Source organism: Grammomys surdaster, unplaced genomic scaffold (genome assembly GCF_004785775.1).
Source record: "Grammomys surdaster isolate TR1022 unplaced genomic scaffold, NIH_TR_1.0 137, whole genome shotgun sequence".
NCBI lineage: Eukaryota > Metazoa > Chordata > Mammalia > Rodentia > Muridae > Grammomys > Grammomys surdaster.
Window position 1 is genome coordinate 5,411,858 of NW_021604595.1, and position 15,967 is coordinate 5,427,824.

The following is a 15,967-nucleotide window of genomic DNA, read 5'->3' on the forward strand; positions in this document are numbered from 1 at the left end:
AAAAAAAAAAAAAAAAAAAAAAAAAAAAAGAGGTTTGAAACGCTATATTCTTGCAGTTGGGGCAGAGTAGCCATACCCTCCAACATTTACAAAGACTTGACAACTGAATGGGTTAAATGAAAGGTTGGTTTCATGTATATGAAGTCCTATGGTCAATCCAACATCACAAGGCTAGAGGATCTCAAACCCAAAGCCAATCAAGTCTGCATAGCAAGTCTCAGGCCATCAAAGGCCAGAGGCACAGGAGGATGAGAAGAAACATTTGATTCTACACTGTCATGTCTTTCGAAATACCAATGAAACTATGTGTACTGGTCCCTAAAGCCTCCCTGCCAAACAAAAACTGGGCATGCACCCATAGTTATATCAAGACTTGAAGTCGATGTAACTAAGAGAAAGTTGTCCTGACCAGTGGGTCTTGATGTCAAGTGGTCCTAACTACTGGATTGCTGAAAGAAAGCAATTCCTAAAGCTGTCTCACTTCATAAATTCAATCTCACATGGCCAAGTATAGAATACTATTTAAGTTTAGCTGACACTCATACCTACTTGGAACTGTGAGGTGATTAAGACTTTAAAAGTCAATTGCAAAATTCTAGATAAATGCCTTTTAAGTCTGGGACAAAAATTGAACATTCTAATGACATCGAAAAAGGTTAAGACAAGATCCCTGTTAAAAGACAAGAGCTAGACTGGGACTCACAAGCACTACAAGGACAACCAACTGTCCCAGGTTCCTTAGTCTAGGCCTCCTAAAGGGCAGATGATGTGCCAACTATTTTAAAGCTCCAACACACTGATTCTGTAAACAATAATGGCTACAGCCTGCACACTGCACACTGGAATGGATTCCTCAACTTGGCCTCATCACTTATGCAGCTGATGAAACAAACACTGACAGCTTTTTTGCATTTGTAAAGGCCCCACAGCAGCTGTGGTGATCCCACCATAGAGCAATGAATTAAGCCCGAAACCCAGCTGGGTCTGAACAGAAGCCTTTTTTGCACAATACAGCAAGACTATCATTGTTAACCTAGGCATTATTGGGAAATATTCTGCATTACATTATAAGGCAGTTCTAACTCAATTCTAAAATTAGCTCTAATAAGCAATTTTAATTTTAGTGGGAGGGATGTAGTGGCCGTTTTCCAGATGATACAACTATGTATATAGGTACACCACACAAAAGCAGCACAGCAGAACATATTTCCAGTTAATGCAAAGCTTAAAATATTAACTTCTTAGACACACAAACACCCAGGGGAATACATAACCTCTAAGTTGAAGTGGACACCCAATAAATAGGTAAGCTAAATTAATGGCCTTCAGACAGAACTCAATATAAGTCATTACAGACAAAGGGGTGTGTGTGAAGTTAGTTAACATCATTAGTTAAAAAAAAAACAAAATCGACAATGAACTTCAACTCTATATAACATGTAACTTTCCAAACACAGACCCATTAGTATTTGGCTTCCTACCAACAGGAATCCTGAGGAAAAGTGTGGACATCCTTAGCATCATGTACACTAGGTACCCTCCAACCTTCACAGAATGTTACCCAGTCTCATGGGGGGTGGGGGGTCACCTTACCCGTCATCTGCAAATTTCCCACTCCACTTCTCTTGTTGCCCTTGCTTTGGTTTCTCAGTGCTTAAAAATGAGCAAAAACGCTGGGCGGCGGTGGTGGCGCACGCCATTAATCCCAGCACTTGGGAGGCAGAGACAGGAGGATTTCTGAGTTCGAGGCCAGCCTGGTCTACAGAGTGAGTTCCAGGACAACCAGGACTACACAGAGAAACCCTGTCTCGAAACCCCCCCCACACCCAAAAAAAAAAAAAAAAAAAGAGCAAAAACCACGTGTTTCCAATAAGCAATTGCATCATCTAAACAACTTCACATCACATTTAGAATAAATCTAACAAATCAGAAGTATTTTTTTAAAAAAGCAGGATGGGGGCTGGAGAAATGGTTCAGTGGTTAAGAACACCAACTGCTCTTCCACAGGTCCTGAGTTCAATTCCCAGCAACCTCATGGTGGCTCACAACCATCCTGTAATGGGATCTTATGCCCTCTTCTGGTGTGTTTGAAGACAGCTACAGTGTACTCATCAATAAAATAAATAAATAAATAAATAAATAAATAAATAAATAAATAAATATTAAAAAAGAGAGAGAGAAACTACTACAGAGGGGAAAAATCTGAACCACATGAAGCAAATCATCCCAGGAAATGCCACCACCAAACAAGTGGAATACCTGGCTCCTACATAAACATGTAAATGGCCAATAAAATGGGCAGAGGAGGAGCTGGAGAGATGGCTCAGAGGTTAAAGCTTCCAGAGGTCCTGAGTTCAATTCTTAGCAACCATATGGTGGCTCACAACTATCTATAATGTGATCTAATGCCCTTTTCTGGTATGCAAATATATTGAGGCAGAACCCTGTATACATAATAAATAAATCTTTTAAAAAGTCACAATGGGCACAGGAACTAATAATCGCTGAATCAAAGGTGACAGCCAGCCAAGTATGGTGAAGTACACCTTTAATCCCAGCACTTGAGAGGTAGGGGAAGGTGGATCTGAGTCTGAGGCTAGCCTGGTCTATAAAGTGCATTCCAGGACATACAAGGGTACACAGAGAAACCCTGTTTTGGAGGAGAGAGAGGAGGGTTGGAGAGATGAGCACTGGCTGCTCCTCTTGAGGACTCAGGTTCAAGTCCCAGCACCAACATGGCAGTAAACACCTGTCTCTGACTCTACTTCCAGCGGATCCAGCACCCTCAGACATTAATATACATGAAATAAAAAATAAATTTAAAAAAAAACAGTGGCAACCAATCAGAGGACCCCACTGAACCTCAGAAGTGGGGAGGCCTTAAACCAAGTATGGAAACAACCTATCTATAGTAAATAGATTTAGTGATAATGAGCACTTTGTACTAACCATTTACTGCATTTTCTAACAAATGCTATCAAGCTTACTGCCACATAAAAGCTTGCACACAACAGGAAAACGGTGGACATAAACCCAACAGGTGGACATAAACCCAAATGTATCCTAATCTGGTTTCAAGTGCTGTGATAAAACACTGACCAAAACCAACCAGGGAGGAAAGGGTTATTTTAGTTTACAGGTTATGGGCCATTTGCTGGAGAAGGCAGTGGCAGAAACCACGGAGGAATGCTCCCAGGCTCATGAGTCCCAGAACCACCTGCCCAGAGGTGGGGCTGCTCACAATGAGCTGAGTCTTAAAAAATTCATCCAGAAAAAAAAAAAAAAAAGCCAGGTGAATCATGAATCCTAGCGTGTATAAAATTGACAAAAAAAAAAAAACCTAATCAGCACAGTTTGAATAAATGTGTGGTGCATCTACACTATGAATGTGACCAAGCTTTGAGGAATACTGAACAGTGTGAGATTCATCTGTATTACATGAAAAAAAGCCAACCCATCACAAAATCACAAAAGCCACAGATTTTATTAATCCATTTATGTCAAGTATGGGAGGTGTGTGTGTGGGGGGGTACTCCTCAGAGTTAGGAAAGATTAGTGGTTGTCAGAGGCTGGGAAGCTCAGTGGAGTGGGTGGGAAGTGAGCACTGGTGTGGAGTTCTTTTGTGGAGTGCTGAAATGTTCTAAAATTGACCACAGTGACAGTTGTTTAACTATGAATATACTAAAAAAACCACAGAATTGTTTTAAAAGACATTACACTCACATCCAAAATTATATAGGAAACGACTGAGATGCCTCATCTTGGTTTAAAATACCACAGACATGGATGGGAGTAGGACCAAGACTGCCCAGAACTGTGTACAAGACAATTAAAAGAAACCTTAAGAGTTGAAAATTTGCAAATGATAGAGCAAGCAAAGGTCAGCCTGGTAGTCACAGTGCTGGCCTGGGGCTCTTAGGTGACAGAATGGTCATCTCACATGCTAGCATGCCTGAGGGTCCATCCCCAACAACACTTGTCACGGGTTCGTAACTCTCCCAGTCAAGAGGTGGAAGTCCATCCTCTGGGCTACAAGAAAGCCTAACTAAGAAAAAAGAGAAACTGCGTTGGAGGTAGAGATGTTATTCAATGATAAGGGTCCTGGCCCGGAGAAAGGTGGGTCCCGGATTTCATTCTCAGTACCAAAAGAAAATTTACATGTAAAGCTGTTACGGACACCCAGGCGCGCTGGGCTGCGGACCCACATTCCCAGCTACCGAGAAGGCTGAGATAGATGTGAACCAAATGAGCAGTCTTCTCCCCGTAACATTTGCTTTTGGTCAATTTGTTATTTGTTTTTAGAGCAACAGAAAAGCAAACAAGGACCAGGAATAATAACTTTATCCCCCCAACTCCAACAAAAACTCCAATTTTACTGAGGCCAAAGAAATGGCTTCCCGGGGTTAAAAAAAAAAATTTTTTTTTTTTTTTTTGTTTTTTCGAGACAGGGTTTCTCTGTACAGTCCTGGCTGTCCTGAAACTCACTCTGTAGACCAGGCTGGCCTCAAACTCAGAAATCCACCTGCCTCTGCCTCCCAAGTGCTGGGATTAAAGGTGTGTGCCACCACCGAAACGAAGGAACCTGAGTTTGATTCCCAGAACCCACATAGTGGAAGGACAAAATGGACTCCTGAAAGCTGTCCGCTGACCTAAATTAACAAAAGTATTGTAAGCAACAACTTTAGTCTATTACTCTACAGCTATAATCTGTGCTAAATATAAAGAACAGGGGAGGGCTGGAAAGATGGCTCAGTGGTTAAGAGCACTGACTGCACTTCCAGAGGTTCTGAGTTCAAATCCCAGCAACCACATGGTGGCTCACAACCATCTGTAATGAGATCTGATGCCCTCTTCTGGTGTGTCTGAAGACAGCTACAGTGTACTCATATATAATAAATAAATCTTTAAAAAAAATTATTAAAGAACAGGGGAGACTACCTGTCACAGGTAGTCATTTGGGGTCTACTCTAACAAGTCCCTAGATTAATTTTAAAACCACTCTGAATTTGGATATGAAGAAGAACTGTTAAAAAAATAAATAAATTCCTACTTATCAGCATTACAAGTCTTTTAGCAGTCAACACATAGAGGATTATTTGCTGTTGTGACAGCAGGCAATAAGGCACCCAGACAATTTGTTCCTTGAAATGCATTTACTTCCCAAAGCCTTCTTATATAATGTCTGTCCAGAAAAACAAGCTGTTTGGCCAAGGTGACATCTTCTGTTCTTTACAGGAATGACCTCCATGTACAAAGGGGAAAAAAAGGACACCTCCTTACAAGAGATAAGGCTAAGGTGCTTATTTGTATTAAACAACTGTAAGCAAAACAGTAGCTGTAAGAGGTTTGCAAGTCAAAGATAATGGCCTTCCCTGGTAAACTGATTGTTCTTTATAATCATCATTATTTATATTCCCAGGAAGCTTTGCCTACTGCTCCAATAAATTCTGTTAAGAAATACATGACAAGTTCAGCAAAGTCTCCAGGAAGAAAGGGGGAAAGAGGCTAAATGAGTAGAGAAAATGCTTCATCCCAATCTAGTCAGTTTGGGGATTGCCAGACATCATTTAATTAGAGCAGGCAGTAGAATAAGAAAGGGAAATTAAAAAAAAAAAAACAAACAAGCTTTACAGTAGATACTTCCAAGTCAAATAGATCCATCTTCCCCAACCTCTTGACCCTCCTCTCCAGTCAACCAAGGCCAAAAGAAAACCCATTTTATTTCTGATTTATCTCATGTACAATCGAATGTGTGGCATTACATTCTATCTCATCTAGACAAAAATCCCATATAGCATCAAGCTCAGGTTTTTAAGTAGGAGTTCTGCACAACTAACAAATTGCACGATGTAGTAATATTAATTTGAATTTTGCTTTGCTTGGGGGAGCAGAGGGTTAAGAGAATGTGTTCCCTGATTTCTTCAACCATGAATGAGACTTGGCCTAGAGCTAAGCTGTGCCCAGAGCCCAGACTCAGACAATCTCAAGCCAAACACATCTCTTATTTAATGGAGGTTTTCTTTTCATTCTTGTCAGCCACCTTTCAGATTCCAACCTAGTTTAAAACCACAGTGGTTTGGAATCCTAACAGTAGTTTTGAAGACTACAATACATAGTTGAGTTTCGAAACATTTTTTAAAGACACAAAACATTAATTCGTTCCTAACATCAGCCAAGCTAAAAAAGGACTTCAGAAGTCCTTTATGAAATCCAGATCCAGCCTAGCTCCCTGCCTGGTGTGGGGGATGTTTGATAAACTGTTTCAACATTTAAATGGAAATCTGATCTCTGCCCTCAGGAGATAATCACTAAGGATTACTTTCATGAATCTTTAAAATTATTGAAGATTAAAAATGCTGTCAGGGTGTCAATACCAATACTACTTAGCAAAGTTTGTAGGTCAAAATTCAAAGCTAGCCAAGTGCAGTCAGTGGCTCACGCTTGTAAACCAGGCTCTAGGGGAGGCTGAGAGTTTGGAGGGCAACCTGAGCTACAAAGTGAGTTTCAAACCAGCCTGAGCTGGTAAAGACTGGGGTTTGATCGGCTGTTACTGAGTAACAGTTGGGTAAAGGCAAATAAATACCAGCAACCCTAACAACCTGAGTTCAATGCCCAGGTGGAAAAGCACAAAAAAGGAGAACCAACTCCCTCCCAAAAGTTATCCTTTGACCTCCACAAATGCAGGCACACAAACACCCATACAAACACACACACACCCACACACAAAGAAAGGTGTGATTCAGCCAGATGTGGCAGCAGACACCTTCAATACAAAAACTTGGTAAGCCAAAGTAGTTGGTGGGGGCTGGAGAGATGGCTCAGTGGTTAAGAGCACTGACTGCTCTTCCAGAGGTTCTGAGTTCAAATCCCAGCAACCACATGGTGGCTCACAACCATCTGTGATGAGATCGGATGCCCTCTTCTGGTGTGTCTGAAGACAGCTACAGTGTACTCATAAGTAAAATAAATAAATCTTTAAAAAAAAAAAAAAGTAGTTGGTGGTATTAAAAGCCGTTAATTAATCCCAGAACTCAGGAGACAGAGAACAGCAAATCTCTTTCATTCAAGGCCAGCCTAGACTACAGAGTTCTAGGACAGACAGAACTAACCAGAAACCCCAATCTCAAAAAAAAAAAAAAAAAGTTATTTAAATTTAAGAAAACTGATTAGAAACTCCAGATAAACATCTGAAAAGTGAACAGAACCTAATGTTCAACAAAACTAGGAATAATGAAGATCACTAGTAAGGCCTGTTTCTTTATTTACCAATACCCCTGCAACCATAACTGCACAGCAATGAACTGTTTTCACAATCCTTGCAACATTAAGGAACGGAATCCACAATTAAGTGTAGTGGCCTCGTGCGACGGTGGCATGCACCTTTAATCCCAGCACTTGGGAGACAGAGGCAGGCAGGAGTTCAAGGCCAACCTGGTCTACAGATCATGTAAGTTCCAGGACAGCCAGAGCCTCATCTGATGAGGAATCATGTAGCATCTGTAAAGGGACAAGCTGTGTGATGCCACAGCTCCAGCAACAGCCAGGCAACATAACCAAAACCCTTCAAGGCAGATAAAAAGCATGTGCTACTGATTTAAGTAGGAACCCAGACCATGACTCCTTATTAAATGCTTTCCAGTCACATTGGTTCTTTCACCCTCCAACATCAAGACTGAACTGAAAATAGAGCAAACAGAGCATTACTGCTTTGGGCAGTGTAAGAATGAGAAAGGGAGCAGCAGCTTAGGTAAGACGAATGGGAATTAGATTCCATCTAAAAAGGCAAAGTTCATCCAATAGGACTCAGGACTTTCACGCACGCACAGACACACACAAACACACACACACCAAGGGGGGAAAAAAAAAGAAATGTTGCTTATCTCAACCTCAGAAACCATGGGAGGAGCAAGAAAGTTCACAGAATTTTCCCATTACTTAAAGAAAAAGTACATCTTAGTGAAAAAGGCAAGTGCTAAACAGCCACATTAATTTCCATCCTCTTCCTCAATCAACTAGATAGAACACGCTGTAACAGCTGAAGATGACCCAGAAATACAATCTTTGTAGAGTTGCGCCCTACAGATCGACCTATAGGATGTAGATCACCTGTCCTGTGCAGACACCGACACATACTTGCCTTGTTAATCCATCATTCTCCTCTAATGCTGAAGAGACTTTTCCTCCCTACTAGAAAGAGAAGAATCTGACCAAAGTCACCACCATCTAAACATAGCCAAGATCTTCGGCGGCTTCAATCTGACTCCAAAGCCAGTGCTCTCTTCCTACTGTTTTACATCCTTGCTCCTAGTAAACTATACATTCTCTTAGGATGAGAGCAAACAGTAAGGCACTAAAAGCTATCAGTTGTATTTAATTGAGCAAACTATGACCCCTCAGATCAGCCCTAAGGGACCACTGTAAATGGTACAAAGCCCACCTTACAAACAGGACTGAAATCACATGTACAAATAACATGATTCCAAGTCTTTTTATTACTTAAGTATCTCCAACGTATTCACAAAGAAAAGAACCTCATAAACGCTCAAAATGTACAATTATACAAGCTCTCCTCTTTCCCTTCAGTACAAAAGCCCTTCTGTCTAATAACACATTGTGTTCTTAGAGTAATTTTGTTTTACCAAGTGTTTTCACATTTCTTAGTCCTAAATGCCCTGAGAGAGGACAAGAAAAACAGAAACTTAAATAAAACTCAACTGACATCTTTACTACTTACAAATGTCCATACTGCTTTTTAAACGCCAAACAAATCCAGTGGCCTAACATGCACCCTGCACAGAACCCTAAATTGGAGAGGCCCTCCCATTAGACAATACAGTACAGTTCAGTCAGTAATTCTATACAACACTGAGGACTCTGAAGCACAAAGGATACACACAAAGCAGGCTACACAAAACATTTATTTTAACAATACTAAACCTGTGGAAAATCCATCAAGGGGGCAACAGGTCAAGTGAAACCCATGTCAATGGTGTCTCTACAGTCATTAAAAATCATTGTATTTTGATAACTGAGGTAAGAGAAATGCAAAAAGCACATAATGAGCCTATACATCTACAAGTGGAAGAATATCCAGTATGCAATTTCAGTAATTTTTATCTTTGAGTACTTGTCTGATTGGAATGATTTCATATGAAGCAGAAAAGCCATTTTTCACAAGGTGAAAATGCTACTGGCTTATAATTAGCTATGGGGATTACATATGAATTTTTATTTTTCTATGAAAATGAATCAATTACTTCAGCTACCATGGATGACTAAGAATGCACCTGGAAGGAAAGAAAGTATCACGAGAACTTGTCCAAATGCAACAACAGAAGAAGCCTTCCACTCAAGTACTGTGGGGGGGGTGGGGGTGGTCCTGAGACATTCTTGTAATAATAGTAGACAGGTTCCCGGCTTTAAAAGAATGAGTCTGAAATTCTAGTTAGTGAACTCCTTTTCCACTTTTTCCACATCTATTCCCTCTAGAGATATTGGATACATTCCGCCATTAAGCTTTAATTCAAGAAATCTGTGTCAGGCGGTAGGTGCATATCTTTAATCTCAGCACTCAGAAGGCAGAGATAGTCTGTCTCTGTGAGTTCAAGACCAGTCTGGTATACAGAAAGTTCCATAATTACACAAAGAAATCCTACCTCGAAAAAAAAAAAAAGGGGAGGGGGGACAAAAGAATGACTTATTTACATACTAACTATATGCTGGTCCAAAGCATCTACAAAACTCAACCCCTAACAGGCACACAAAGACACTTAGAAGGGGTGCTACACATCAGCAAAGAAAGACAAAGAGCCAGAGTCTGTCTCTTGGAGTATGACAGTCTAGCCTTAAAGACCATGGAGAACACAGTGGACTCCTCAGGAAATCCACTTGTCTGAGCATGGATGAGAGTTTTCAGAGTTAGAGGCTGGGCTTTGCTAAATCTAGGAGAATGTAGAATGCACGGGGGCAAGTTCAGTGGATGGTGTATACAAAAAAGGTTTTTCTTTCATTCTGTTGGTTTACGTTTGATGCAGGAGGCTGAAAGCAGCCACCAGTAGACCATGATCAGATTTTCAAGTTCAAAGAATATACTTTTCTTTTAAACATCCTTGTACTGCTCTGCTCTTAATTCTCAAGCTATCCTTTCTGATTGTCATATTGCCTTTATACAACAGAAATTCAACAAGCAAAGTGGGATGGGGGTTGGGGGATTGTTACATCATCTCTTAATCTTTAAAGCCTTGCTATAGGGCTGGAAAGATGGCTAAGAGTTTAAGAACTGACTGCTTTTCCAGGTCTTGAGTTCAATTCCCAGCAACCACATGGTGGCTCACAACCATCTGTTATGGGATCTGATGCCTTCTTCTGGTGCGTACTCACATTAAAAAAAAAAAAAAAAAAAAAGCCTTGCTCTAAATATATTGTTCACTATGAATTTACTAGATTTATTTCTGCGTCAGCTAGGAAGGCTGCTGACAGGCCTGATATCTCTAAGTTGGTGATTTCCAACTGTGTAATAATACCTTGAACATTTGTGCAGCAGTACGCAGTTTACAAAATGCTTTCACATCAAAAATCTCCCTGACTCTCCCAGCAACAGTCTATGAGGTGAGAAAGGAACTCAGCCATGTCGTGTAACTTGCCCAGGGTCAGTCATACAACCAGGTTAGAGCTGGAATTTGAACTTAGTTTATATTCCCAAACTTGCTCATTATCTAAGTGCCCTATATACTCAAAAGTAGGCCTGTCCAAATTCAAGGTCCTTCATGACTGAAGCCAAAGTACTAGTAGTAACAACTCTGTATAAAAGAGTACTCTGCTGCCTAACAGAATGAAAGAATGAACATTACCCTCTTTCTGCAAACCTATGGAAGTTATAAATACAAGAAACACATGCTCTGTTCTAATCAATCCCTTCTCATTTCTCCCTGGCTCCAGTGCTGCCCCAAACAGGCACCACTTAACAGCTGAGATGAGAACTAAGAAAGGGTTAATCATTGAGGACCTAGCCCTCTCCAAACTGGTGATTAGAAAATAATAGGAGAAAAAAAAAACCCGATATTGTAAGAAAGCAGTAAGATAGATGTCAAAAGGCTTCCTCCATTTTCTGGCCAATTCAATCAGAGAAATACCTGGGCCAGAAGGCCAGAGGGTCATCTCCTAATTGACAGCCATACCTACAAACCCATCTATTTCACTGCTCCCTATCTGCCACACAACCTCCTAAAAAGTTAGGGAAAAGAATCTCTGAGCATACTCAAGAACAGTGTACATGAAGGAAGTATCTTGGGGTTATCACTGCTCTCTCCGATCAAACACCAACCAAAGCAACTTAAGAGTTTATTTGGGGCCGGGCGGTGGTGGCGCACGCCTTTAGTCCCAGCACTTGGGAGGCAGAGGCAGGTGGATTTCTGAGTTCGAGGCCGGCCTGGTCTGCAAAGTGAGTTCCAGGACAGCCAGGGCTACACAGAGAAACCCTGTCTCGAAAAAGAAAAAAAGTTTATTTGGCTTACATTTTCATATCACATTTCATCACTGAAGGAAAGCAGGGAAGGAACCTGGAGGCAGGAGCCTGATGCAGAGGCCATGGAAAAGAGCACACTGGCTTACTCTTCATGACTTGTTTCAGCCTAGTTTCATGTAGAACCCAAGACCTACAGTGGGCTGGCCCACCCCAATCAATCAGAAAATGCCCTTGCAAGGTTGCCTATAGCCTTGATCTTATGGAAGCATTTTCTCAGTTGAGGCTCCCTCCTCTCAGATGACTCTACTTTGTATCAAATTGACATAAAACTAACTAGGCCAGTACACCTGGAGTGTGGGCAAAATCATAACAGTACAAGTAACCTTCTAGAATTCATAGAAACTTAACACTGCTATCTAAACCATTTCAATCCTCCTCTGCAGAGCTTGATGGACTTACTAAAGTAGAAATGTAACTACCATTTAGGTTAGTGATCCCACCTGTAATCCCAGCACGGGGCAGAGCCTACAGAACAAGGAGTTCAGGGCCAAAAAGCAGTAACAAAAGAACTCTACATACAGTAGGATCCTTCTCTAATGCAGTAGGTCACACATCCTTATGATTCCATGAGCAATGTCCCTATTACTCAAGCTGCCTCGTTAACACATCTAAATAGCTTTTTCCCCCATGGGTGGCCCACTGGTGGGGATCAAAAGACAGTTTCTCCAAATAGCAAAGTCAGGAGAAACAGTACAGTGCAAGGAAAGGTACCAAAGATGATTTCTGAGGGCCCTCAAGACACCAGAAGAGTTTCTAGAAGCCTGGAGAACTGCTGCCCTGGATGGCCCTCAGGTACACTTAAGAGTGTGGGTGGACAATCAAAACTACAGAGCACCAACAACCAGACCCATGTGGGGTCTTCCAATGAGGACTCAGGGACACAGGGGGACCATCAGGTAGCTCCACCATCTACTGCCATAAGAAACATCCAGTACATACACACTGACTGGCACATGCCTGGTTCTGAGAAGCTGACAGCTCTTTTTACAGCCTGTTCTCCCCTTCAGGGCAGTACTGATTCATCATCTCATATCTATTTCATCTGAATTGAAACACAAGAAGACTTAGTTTTAAACCACATGAACAATGTTTTGGCCTTGGTAGTCTCTTCTGTAAAATGGCCTCAAAAGCCCCTTTTCTCTTATGAGCTTGCTATACAAACCATGAATGTGGGTGGTTACTCCAGAATTAACTGGGTTTTCTCTCCATAACACTTTCAAGAAAAGTAGGTGTTGTGTAGTTGTCTAGAAGTGTTTTCTAAACTGGCAAGAAAGACTGCTCAGCATGTAAAGGTGTTTTGCCTCCAAGTCTGACAACCTGAATTCAAATCCTCAGGATCCACATAATAGGAGGAAAGATACCTCTGCTAAGTTGTCCTGACCTCCACATATGCCATGGCTCACACACAAGGGGACACACACACACACATATACACACATACACATGTATATACATATACATGCATACATACAAACACACACACACATGCTTATTTAAAGGGGGAGACAGAGGGGGAAGAGACAAGATTATATGGCACCAGAAACAAAACAAGTCACTTCCTAAAGGAGTCACTCCAACTTTAACAGCTTTATAATCAATCAAACTAAATTAATCTTTATTAAGGTGTTTAGCTTTTCTAAAAGCCAGGCTGTAATCCCAGGATTTAGAATCAAGGCAGGCTCACCATTAGTTTGAGCCAGTATGGAGTACAGAATGAGACCTTAATTCAAAAGGAAATTAAAAAAAAACACAGATGTGGCCTAGCAGTGGTGGTACACGACTTTAGTCACAGCACTTGGAAGGCAGAGGCAGGCAGATTTCTGAGTTCAAGGCCAGCCTGGTCTACAGAGTGAGTTCCAGGACAGTCAGGGCTACACAGAGAAACCCTGGCTGGAAAAAAACAAAAACAACAAAAGAAAGAAAGAAAGAAAGAAAGAAAGAAAGAAAGAAAGAAAGAAAGAAAGAAAGAAAGAAAGAAAGAGAGAGAGAGAGAAAGGGAGAAAGAAAACACAGACACAGATATCTGTACACTTAAGCATTTGAAATGGAAGAGACCTTCAGTAGTATGTTATGAGAGAGACAGTAAAGTTGCTATAACACACAGGACATAAGCATGTGACCAGCAAGATGATTCAGTGAGTAAAGGCACATGTCACCAAGCACCACTTGTCTCACAGGTGGAGAAACAAACATTAAAGAGAAAAAAAAAGACTTTTAGTTGAGTATTACAGTTGGGTGCCTATAATTCCTCCTTTGGGAACCAGAAGCTTGAGGATCAAGAATTCAATGTCACAGTAAATTCCACTCCAGCTTGGCTACATAAAATAATATAGGAGAAAAAAATTACAGAATAGTAAGAATGAAGATAAAAAGATAATTAAAACATACTTTTGGCTTCTAATCTTTTATTGAGATGGTGTCTCTCACTCTATTTGCTCGTTACCTTTGAAATCATAGCAATCTTCCTGTCTCTGCCTCCCAATGCTGGGGTCTCAGTCTTTCCATCAAAGTACATCTTATTTCTGAGTAAATTCTTTCAGACTTGTGCCACACGTTTTGATGAGGAGGAGAATTTGGGCATTTAGGGAATGACCTGGAGACTGGAAGTGTGACTTAGTCCACTCTACCCCCACCAAAGAGGAATGACTTGGAATGCCATGTTTATGAAGAATCCACATGTCAAAGCATCCAGCCTATCTATTTCTAACATCTGTTTTTCTAGCACTTTTATCACGTCTCCTCCAAAGCATTCAACTTAAAGTTGAACCAACTGTTTTCACCGTCATTTCAAGGTTTACATAAGATTTAATTGTAATTACATGAATAAGCCCAACTGGAATAACCAGATTTGGGAACAAACAACCGACACTTGGCAAGCCTTCTGGGTAGAAGCCAAAGGGGACAGAGGCACACCCCACAGCTGCCCACTGGGCAGAAGCTTCAGGTTAATAACTAGAATGTTCTACACCTATGTATGGGCAGGAGGCTAGGCAAGCAGAAGTTAGTTAGGAAAACTAGCAATGTTTGGGGAGATTTGGGCCAGTAACATCAGTAGGGTTTGAACACTGCAACTAAAATTTTAATTAACATGGCCAGTGCTTAATTCCAAGCACTACGATGACCAAGACAAAATAACAGATTCAAAACATCCCAGCTTGGCCTTTACCAAGTGCTTATATACTTGACTCTTTCAAGACAGTTCTACTGTTAATGGAACAAGACACCAGAGAGAAACTACAAAAGATGTCCTCCTTTTGAAGTTTAAATAATCAAGACACTTACAGGGGACTCTCAGTGCCCTAGACAGACCCAGTATGGGAGAGGAGGGGCATTTCTAACCAGCTGTGATATCTAGCAACCCTTAACTATAAAGGTTTCTAGCTCGTTATTTGGGCCAGTGGCTACAGATACAAATACTCAATTCTGGCCTGATGGTGTCTAATCAGAGGTTTAATCAGGAGTTGGTCATTCTCAACAAATGACCAACAAAGTGAGCCGGCTCAGCAGGTAATCCACATGATAGAACCAGCTCCTCCAAATTGTACCTTAGCATCATCATGTGTGAGATAGCATCCACACACCCATGCACATGCACATACAAATAAGTAAAATAAAGTTTTGATTGATTAGAGATATCGGCCCTTTAAAAAAAGAGTAAAAAGGGCTGGAAAGATGGTTCAGAGGTTAAGAGCAGAGGCTGCTCTTCCAGAGGTCCTGGGTTCAATTCCCAGCACCCACATGGTTGTTAATAATTGCCTGTCAACTCCAGTTTCAGGGTATCCAACAACTTCACAGACATGCAGGCAAAACATCAATCCACATGAAATATAAATTAGAAATAAGAGTAATAAATCAAGCCAGAAAATAAGAACCCAATTGAACATAACTTATCCATTTTAAATTTAACACGTCATGAACCTGACTTTGCTTCTGTACTGTTTGAATGCCATAGTGTCTAAAGTTGCTGCCTAGAACTGGGATTTTGTTTGGTAACACAGCTTTCCTAGCACGTGCAAGATCCTAAGCTCTACAAAAAGTAAAGCACTTCTGCCCTAGACTCCTTGGGAAAGGAAAGGATTTTCCAAGACTAGAAACAAAGAGAAAGCAATATGAATATATGAAAAAGAAAAACAAGATAACAACTTCAATTCTCCCCTCAGGGCTGTAAAATACCACAATATTTATTTAACAAAGAAAAGCAAGCAAACTAATTTATTTTGGAAACAACCTCACTACCTAGCCCTGGCTGGCCTAGAACTTCCTGTATAGACCAGGATAGCCTCAAACTGAGAGATATGCATTGCCTACCTCTGCCAAGCAAGTACTCCAGCACTAAGCTATGTATTTGCAACTATAAATTGTAGTTAGTAGAAGCCGGGCAGTGGTGGCGCATGCCTTTAGTCCCAGCACTTGAGAGGCAGAGGCAGGTGGATTTCTGAGTTC

At 41.0% G+C, this 15,967-nt stretch overlaps 1 protein-coding gene across 4 annotated transcripts in view; it reads right to left on the reverse strand.

The window, feature by feature from the left end:
- Window positions 1-15,967, reverse strand: part of Jarid2 (jumonji and AT-rich interaction domain containing 2) — a 182,580-nt gene that overhangs the window by 160,399 nt on the left and 6,214 nt on the right. The window lies entirely within an intron of this gene.